General features: G+C 45.8%; 1 pseudogene; it reads left to right on the forward strand.

The window, feature by feature from the left end:
- Window positions 1-430: 430 nt before the first annotated feature.
- Window positions 431-8,183, forward strand: LOC143680167 (ataxin-1-like; annotated as a pseudogene).
- The last annotated feature ends 822 nt before the right edge of the window (window positions 8,184-9,005 follow it).

The following is a 9,005-nucleotide window of genomic DNA, read 5'->3' on the forward strand; positions in this document are numbered from 1 at the left end:
ATAGTGGAATGGTAACCCAGAACAAACTCTAAAATCTGTTCTGTAACGACCTGTTAAAGTATACTTTGAAAATTACTGCTTTTCTTTATTTTCTTTATATGTTATATTTCACAATAAAAAAAAAATATTTACTTAAAAAAAAAAAAGGGTAAATGTGGCTGGGTATAGGGCGGCTCCAGGTCTGGGAGTGGTAATGGCCATGATGGCAATGGCTCTGGGGTGAGCAGGAGGAGTCTGGAGAGAGCTGTGAGATAAACCGGCTCCCAAGCCAGCTGGGAAGAAGAGTATTTCTTACTGCAGATACCTAGAAGCTCCACTGGAAGCTTAGATGTGGCCGCCCCAGCCAGCAGCAGTAAGGGGTACAGGAAAGCCACTGATCCCCCAAGAGCAAGCTGACACCTTCCAGGCTCCAGGAAAACCACAAAGCAACATGAAACCTGTTCATGGGAGGAGTCAGGAATGCCTTCCATGAAAGCAACAGACCTCCTGATGATCAGCGAGGACATGGGGAGAACCACCAGCTGCTCAACTAACCATACACCCTCCAGTGATGCCTCTGAATGGTCCTTTGGGGTTGTGGTGGCTGGGCAAAACCAGGCTGGGCATGATGAAGCCGAAGCCATCACGGGCCTGACAGTGGACCAATATGTCATGCTGGATAAGGTGACTGTGCCATCTTCTACCTTCTCACCAATTGCCTCCCCTCCATGATGAACATGAGTTCCTTGCCCCACAAGTTTAATGTGTCATCTTCACTGATACAACACCCAGAAATCCACTGTCCCCCAATCCACAATGCTCAGCTTCCATCCACTCTACAATTTACTTATAGCCTTTCCAATGTTGTGTCACCTAATTTTCTACCAGACCCCCACCTTTCTCTTTTTGCCAACCTCAGCACCTGTCACCCTCCTCACTTTGTGCCACATGCCTCACTCCTGGCAGAAGGAGCCACTCCTCCCCCTCAACCCTTGTCCCCAGTCCACTCATTCAGTAAAGCCCCTGCTGCTGCCTCCCCAACTGGGCAGTTGCCACATCACTCGAGTACTCAGCCACTGGAGTACTCCAAGCCAGGTGCCCATTTATTACCAGATGCCCAGGCTACCTGCTGGGTATATCTGGCATGAAACCCACCATCAGATGCCAGTCTAGTTCTTACCCCAAAGGAGGGTCAGTCTGCTCTGGAAGCAGCCACTGCCAAGAGGGAACAAGACAATGAGAGTGAAATTTAGTAAGATGGGAAAGCATAGCCCTGGACTCCTCCAACAACAAGGGCTAAGGCCAGGGGCTGGTGCCAGTGGTGGAATGTGTGAATGATGAACAGTTGTTTTCAAGGTCTCAGACTTCATGGGTAGAAGAGGCAGAGCCAACACACCAAGGGACTCCAGACACAAACCTTGAGGACCAGTGAGTGATTGGTGCTTTAGCTTCTCAGGACTATCATGTGGTGGTGGATCAGAGGAAGGATGAACCCTGCCCCTCAACCTGTCCCCTCATACCCTTGACCACTATGCTGAGGAGCAAGGGTCAACCAAGAATGCAGCAGAGATGGCAGAGAAAAATGAGGCCTGAGGATTCTACCCTCAGTCCCATCAGGAACTGGTAAAACATAGAACTTTATCTAAAGCAATAGTTGCAGCGAATGCAACCTGGTGCCCACTGGATCTGACCCAGGCCTGCTGTCTATGGGCTCAGAGATCCTGAGAGGCATCGAGTCTGGACATACAGGCCAGGGTCACCTTCCCAGACAAGAAGCCAATGCCACCCACCATTATCTCCTCCCATTTGCCCTCCTGTTTCATAAAAGTTGCCATCATCCAGTAGGTGATGCGGTACTGGGGAGATGAAGTGGATGGAGGACCTCCAGACCCAGGATTTTGTGCACAGTGCCTAGTGAGCAGTAGCTGAAGATCAACTCTAGCACAGTTGTGGACATTCAGGTGAGCCAGTAGCCTGGATTTGTCTTCCTGCATCTCATGGTTGGAGAGCAGCAAAGCAAACTGAGCATCAAGGTAACCCCCACGCCAAGCACCCTTTCTTTGTATATGGTCAGGATTGGTCCTGCTGCAGCCCTGAAAGGACTGCATAGCTCTTCTCTCTGCACTACCATCAGTTACAGGTGCGAGATGTCTGCATCTCTATCAGTTTCCAGAGCTTGAACAGTGACTCAATTTCTCAGGCCAGCTGTGCTGCCCTAGGCCAGCTTGTTCCCACCCCACACTGAGAAAGCCTGAGAAGACAGTCTGGGGACTATGTGACAGTGAGGGGAAGAGCCAGCCATCAGGAAATGATTTCCATATGGCAGTGCCCTCCCAGCCTGCGCCCAGTTCTCAAGCCCACTGGCCATCCCTGAGCTTCTAAAGATACAGCATGCAAGGGGAGGAGACTCAGGCCGCCCTGTTCTATCCCTCTTTCATTCCACAGGAGGTGACGTTGTCATCAAAAGGAGTTCCTAGGCAGGAAAATGAACTACTTCCCCAGGCGGGTCAGGGGATTTACCCCAGAGCTTCATCTCACCATAAGCAGGCAGAGGATTTGCACACAGTGAGCAGGGAATGGCTCTCAGGGCATGAGCTTGGGGGTGGGGTGGGGAGGAGGGAGGAGTGGGGCAGCCTCCCAAGGCAGAATGCCACAAGATAATGATCTTTTCAGGCCAACCCCACAGGGTGCTGTGTCTGGGAATAGCAGGCCTGAGCCAAGGAGGGAAGGGATGCATAGGGTGAGAAATATTCCATGTATCAGGGCCTCCCTGTTCCTCCCTCCGCATCCTCAGCTCCTGCAGAGGGAAAGTCCAAGCTTTGGAAACAGGTGGAAAAGGGAGAGCCAAAACTGATCATTCATAGCTTGAAGTAGCAGATAAACCGTCTGAAGCTTTTTTTTTTCCTTTCCTTCTTTTCTTGTGGTGGGAGAGCAGGAGACCCCGCAGTTGGAAATAAGGGGGCTCCCACCCAGAATCTGTCTTTTGAAAGATGTCTACTGTTGGGTTTGTGGGCAAGGAGCCCCTCTCTCATCTATAGGTCTTTGCTTGATCCTCTGCTTTAGCCCTTTCCCATCTCTCTTGGCTGTTTCTCCCACAAGGCTTCTAGCAACGTGTGGGCCAGGAGACAGCTAAGCCCTTCCAGGGTCCAGCATGAAGCTCTCCTGTGCTGGGGTCCTAGTCGGGGGCCTTTGAAAGGCCTGATGGCTGACTGGACTCCAGGCAGGGCCTCTGGAAAGACTGCTGATCTACCCAAACTCCTCCTGCTCAGCATTCCTGATGCAGTTCAAAATCTCATTGACTCTCTAGTTAGAAATGTTAACTTTTGAAAGAAGTGTGGACCCATTTCTCCAGGCACCTATTCCCCTCCATTGTCTGTCTATGTGGTGCCTACATGCTGTGCTACCCCACCATTTGGCTGCCCTGACCTCTCTGCATGGTGTCTTGACCTGGGCTTCATTCGTAGCTACCCCACATTTCCCCTTCTGCAAAATTGCTTTTGCTCGCTCTGACCAGCACCCATAGTTTTTAGTGTACAGGTGTCTCTGTTTTCCCCTCCAGCTATGTTCTCTATTGTTCCCCTCCTCTTCTGCTGTGGAGCACATTGGTAGAGAAGCAAGAGATGAACTAAGTCCCAGGTCAGGGAAAGCAGACTGCTGAGGGCAGTGCCCGCCCTGGCATTTTTGCAGAGCCCCTCCCATCCCATTCCACTGCCTCTCTCCGCACTTAGGCTTCTCCGGGCCATTCCCTCCCACAGCCAGCTCTGAGGTTCTGGGATAGTTTGGACAACATTTTAATACCTGAGATCCCATAGACTTCATTTTGTGGTAGAGCTTCCCTATGTGAATAGTATTTTCCATCTTAATTGGATCTGTCCCATCCCCACACCCACACCCACCCCATATCTTAAGCCCATGTTTTCTTAACAACTTTTAGCATCAGTTGGATTGTGAGATCCCATTATGTATTGAGAATTTGGCTCCCTCACCAGCTTTCAGGTGGGTGAGTGTATTTTTCGTTTGGCTGGTTTTCGGGGGATCCTTGGGCTCTTGAAGGCAACTCAAGGTTTTATCCATCCAGCTCTTTTAGGCCTCTTCCATGATGTGGATCCTGGCATTTCTTTTATATGGATGTATTTGGACAAGTCAAGGCCTGGCCTGTCATCAGAAACCTAAACCTCTGGAGTTTGAGCTCTGCTCTATAAATGACTTTAGGAAAGTCTCCTGACCCCTCGCTCTTTCATTTCCTCCCCAGCTGCCAAATATGGATGAATATCTTAACTATTTCCTGGGGGGAGACAGAGTTCTGAGAATGGAGTCAGTCTGAGTGTTCAGTTGCTAAAAGTTGTTCTCCTGGGAGAACAAAGTGATTGGAATTGGCTTGTTTGCTTCAAGTTCTACCACTTTCCAATTTTCATTCCTTGAGAGTACTTATATGGAAGACTATAATCAGAATCAAATACCAACCCTGTCTGGTGAGCATTCAATCTTGGATTGCATTTGGGATCATGTCCTTTCCCTTCTCTGTCCCCCATTTTCTCTGAATGCTGCTTTCTCTGGCTTGTTTCCTACAGTGAGGGGTTGTGAATTTTAGTCTTGGGTAATCCCCAAGATGACTGCCTTAGGAGAAGGCCCCATCTCTGGCACTTCCATGAGCAACTCATTCCCGGGATTATCGTTTGCATTGGTTTCTCAGATGCGTCCTTCCTCAGGAAGGCTTATCACCTGACCATATTGGCATACACATAGTAGACACTCAAGAAATGTCTACTGAAAACATAGGAATGTCATTACTGCAGGGTGTTGAAAATTGATAGTAATTAATATTTTAAAATTTTAAAGTATGTGTGAGACTAGAGCAAAAAAATGTTTATTTGGTACAAAATTTATATTTTGACTAGTGCATTTCCTAATATAACTTATGTAGACAGCTTAATTGAACACCATAAGTATATGGAACCTTGAGTAGGGCATGAGATTTTATTGGTTTGTCCAGAGGGATGCTCTGATAAATCCCAGTGTGATTTGAACAGTGAATAAAAAAAGTATTTGCAAAGTCTCTTTCGGGGAATGGTGAGAAAGGGGGAAAATTCAACTTCCCCAAGTTGAATTCTTGATATTCTCACAAGCAGTGCAGACAACCAAAACAATATGCTGAGCCCCCAATCTTGGGGTTCATTCATATGAAACTTAACCCCACAAAGGATAGGTCAAGCCTACTTAAAATCAGGCCTAAGAGTCATCACCAAGAGAACCTCTAGGTTGCTCAGATGTGGCCTCTCTCTCCAGCCAATGTGACAAGCAAACTTACTGCCCTCCCCCTCTCTATGTGGGACATAACTCCCAGGGGTGTGGACCTTCCTGGCAACATGGGACAGAAATCCTAGAATAAGCTGAGACTCAGCATCAAGAGATTGAGAAAAAACCTAGAATGAGCTGAGACTCAGCATCAAAGAATTGAGAAAACCTTCTCGACCAAAAGGGGGAAGAGCGAAATGAGACAAAATAAAGTGTCAATGGCTGAGAGGTTCCAAATGGAATCAAGAGATTATGCTGGAGGTTATTTTTATGCATTACATAGATATCACCTTGTTAGTCAATTTGTAATGGAGAGGCTGGAGGGAACTGCCTGAAAATGTAGATCTGTGTTCCAGTAGCCATGTTTCTTGAAGATGATTGTATAATGATAAAGCTTTCACAATGTGACTGTGTGATTGTGAAAACCTTGTGTCTGATGCTCCTTTTATCTACCTTATCAACAGATGAGTAAACCATATGGAATAAAAATAAATAATAGGGGGAAAAATGTTAAAATAAACTTAGATTGAAATGCTAGTGATCAATGAAAGAGAGGGGTAAGGGTATGGTATGCATGAATTTTTTTCTGTCGTCTTTTTATTTCTTTTTCTGAATTGATGCAAATGTTCTAAGAATGATCATGATGATGAATATGCAACTATGTGATGATATTGTGAATTACTGATTATATATGTAGAACAGAATGATCATATGTTAAGAATGTTCTGTTTCTTTGCCGTCATATTTTTTAACGTAAAAATTAATTTAAAAATTTTTTAAAAAAAGAAATGTCTACTGAAGACCACCAACTGAACTTTCCCTGTGAGAGCTAAGAGCAAATCTATGTCAAATTAAGTAGAGTGAAGTAGTTTAAATTTTAAAAAAAACCTCCCACTTGGGTTAGATGTGACCTCTCAGCTTTATAACTTCCACTTGAACCTGGAACAAAATTCTCATGGACCTTGACAAGTCCACTCCTGCCTTTTCTGCTGCTGTTCCTCTTCTGGCTCTTGCTAGTGAAGCAGTACCAACAGCTCCCCAAATATCTTGCCATGTATATGTAATAATACCTGATTTTTCTGAGCTGCAGAGGTATCTGTCACAAAGTATGGAAAAGGAGCTGTGTGCTCTAAATCTTGGTCAGAGCTCTGACATTCCCCTTGCCTTTTCTTTTGGGTCTGGTCTATTCTTCCAGGCTTGAGAAATTAAGAGTTGCCTGTGGTATGTCCATTCTTCCTTAAAGGAATTTCAAAAGTTGGTGAGAGCATAAGGGTGAGCATTTTATGGGAAGCACTCAGCTTCCTGGGAAGGGGTAATTGGAGAATGCCAGAGCCAGTTCCTTGTAGGCAGTAGTACATTCCCAAAGCTTAGGGATAGAAAGAAAGGCTGCTAACTGGCACTGTGCAAAATGCTTATACTTGGGAGAAAGGGTAAAGAGGGGGGAATACATCTAAGTTTTGGATAAATTTTCCTATCAAGATTAGTGTACATGGAGAAAAGGGGATGGAAGAGAAGAGAGGTCTGAGTTCTGAGCTAAACACCCAACCTGAGAGGAGGGGCTCCAGCAGATCTGGGCTGACCCTTCTGCATTCTTGGTCCCAGTTGTGGTCTGTGCTGCTTTGTCACTGCCGCTACCTGCTCACCATCTTGCCTGCTGCCCTGTGTAGCTCTCTGTCCTTCCATGTCTTTGGCAATAAAGATGAAATCCAGGCATCCTGTCCATTCTTACCTGTGCCCAGCACAGGTTAAGAAAAAAGACTTTCTTATAATGAAGTCATGTTTAATAAGAATACTATGAAGTGCTGCTGGTGGGCTGGTGAATCCAAAGGGATAAGGCTTCAGGGCTTGCCAGGAGCCCTTAAGCTCCAAATATCCCATCTCTGACTGTCTTGTGGAGAAACAAGCAGGTCCCGTGTGGATGTGTTCATTCCTTTGTAGTATCTTGTACCTTGCTTTAACAAAGAAATGAGGGGGAACAAGCTGTGCTGGCATCCCAGACAAGGGCCCCTAACTCCAGTTTTGTGGATTCTTGGGTTGGGCGACAATTTGAAGTTTGGCTGAAAAAGCCCTCAAGTGTTTAGTTTTATTTTTACCAGTGGACATCATAACAGTTCTAGGGGAAACACAGTGTAGTGACAAGACTTAAACCTGCAAGACGCAGGCACATTGGAAAAAAATCTAAGGAGAGTAAATAGGGCAGAGGCAAGTTTTAGGGAGACTTCTTGCCTTTCTAAGCCATACTGAAGCCACAGTAGCTTCCAGATGGAAAAGGTGTGCACTACATTTGAAGAACTGAACCCTACTAGGTCGGATGTCAATCAGGAGCACTGGGAAGCCATCACAACCCCTCCCTGCCCCAGCTTCCCTAGGGTAAGAAAGGTCTCCCACATTGTGCAATAATAAAATAAGCAGTTACCCTTTGAACTGTAGGACCTATCTTAGGATCAGAGGGCTGATCTTGGCCTAAATGACACTGGCCCTCAAGTCAACTGAACGCTCTCCTTACTTGCAGACTATGAACAGTACCTGGAGCAGGAGGAGAGATGGTACAGTTTGCCCTGCGGAGCCTCGCCAGCGAGAACAATGGTGATAAATGCACTTTTCACACGGAAGACTTCTTCATTAGTTCTCCTGTTAAGCCTTGATTCTCCCCCAGTAGACTGCAGCTCAGAGTCCATGTAATTCCAAAGACATTCCGCTGCAAACATCCAGCAGGGAAGTGGGCCTCAAGTTGGTTTCGTGTCTGCAGTGAGTGGCAGTAGCTCATGTACCTTTACCTGTTGTTGCACTTGCAGGCATTTGCTTCTGTCTTTACCACCGTCATGAGGACTGTGGTTCATCAGAGAGAGACAGCTGGTGACAGTGATTTTATGTGCAACCCCTGTGCAGGGAGTTTCACAGAGTTGTGAGCTGTGAGTGGTTAGTGCATTGCTGTTACTTCTGAAGGCAGGGTTGATTTCCTTCACTTGTTGATATTCATATTGCATTCAGGAGAATCTGGATTGTGTTGAAGGAGAGACGTACTACTCATTGCAAACCTGAAGTATAAGGCGACCCCCTCCTACACCTTCCCTGACACACAGTATGTGTTACAGCTACAGAAAGCACGCTGCTCTCAGCTTGCACAATACCTTAGGGGAAGGTAGAATATATGGAGAACGAATGGGGTGGAGAAGGATGGATGGCAGTGTTGTTATCCAGGTGGCTTTAGGGTCCAGAGTAGAAGAGGGAATTGGGGTGGTTTGGATGGATCTGATGTGTGTGGAAATTCCCTGTAGATAAAGTACTGATCCCCCAACTACTATCCCTAGTATATAATGGCTGAATTAATATGTAGTCAACTGCATTGTATCTAAAGCCTTAGAAATAGTCATTGCTCTCCCCACCCAATACCATTTCTTACCCTCTTCCTACCTGCTCTTCAACAAAGCATTAATAATGCTAAGGATAATCCCCCTTATTGTGCTTTTTTTTTTTTGGTAACTACTTTAAATAAATCAATTTGCACTGTAAAAAAAATGGTTAACACGGGTTTTGATATACATTATTTTTAATTAAAATGCATCATGGGCATTTTTCCAAGGCAAAATATTCAAAAACACAACAAAGAAACCTTTCTGCATAAGCCCTGTAGTGTATTTTGTGGAGTACTCCATTCAGTCTCTATTCTACCCTCTCTGTTGGGATGATAATAAATCAAACCCTGCTTTTTTCCCTGAACATCTTTCCTG

The sequence above is a fragment of the Tamandua tetradactyla genome, chromosome 4, assembly GCF_023851605.1.
Source record: "Tamandua tetradactyla isolate mTamTet1 chromosome 4, mTamTet1.pri, whole genome shotgun sequence".
NCBI lineage: Eukaryota > Metazoa > Chordata > Mammalia > Pilosa > Myrmecophagidae > Tamandua > Tamandua tetradactyla.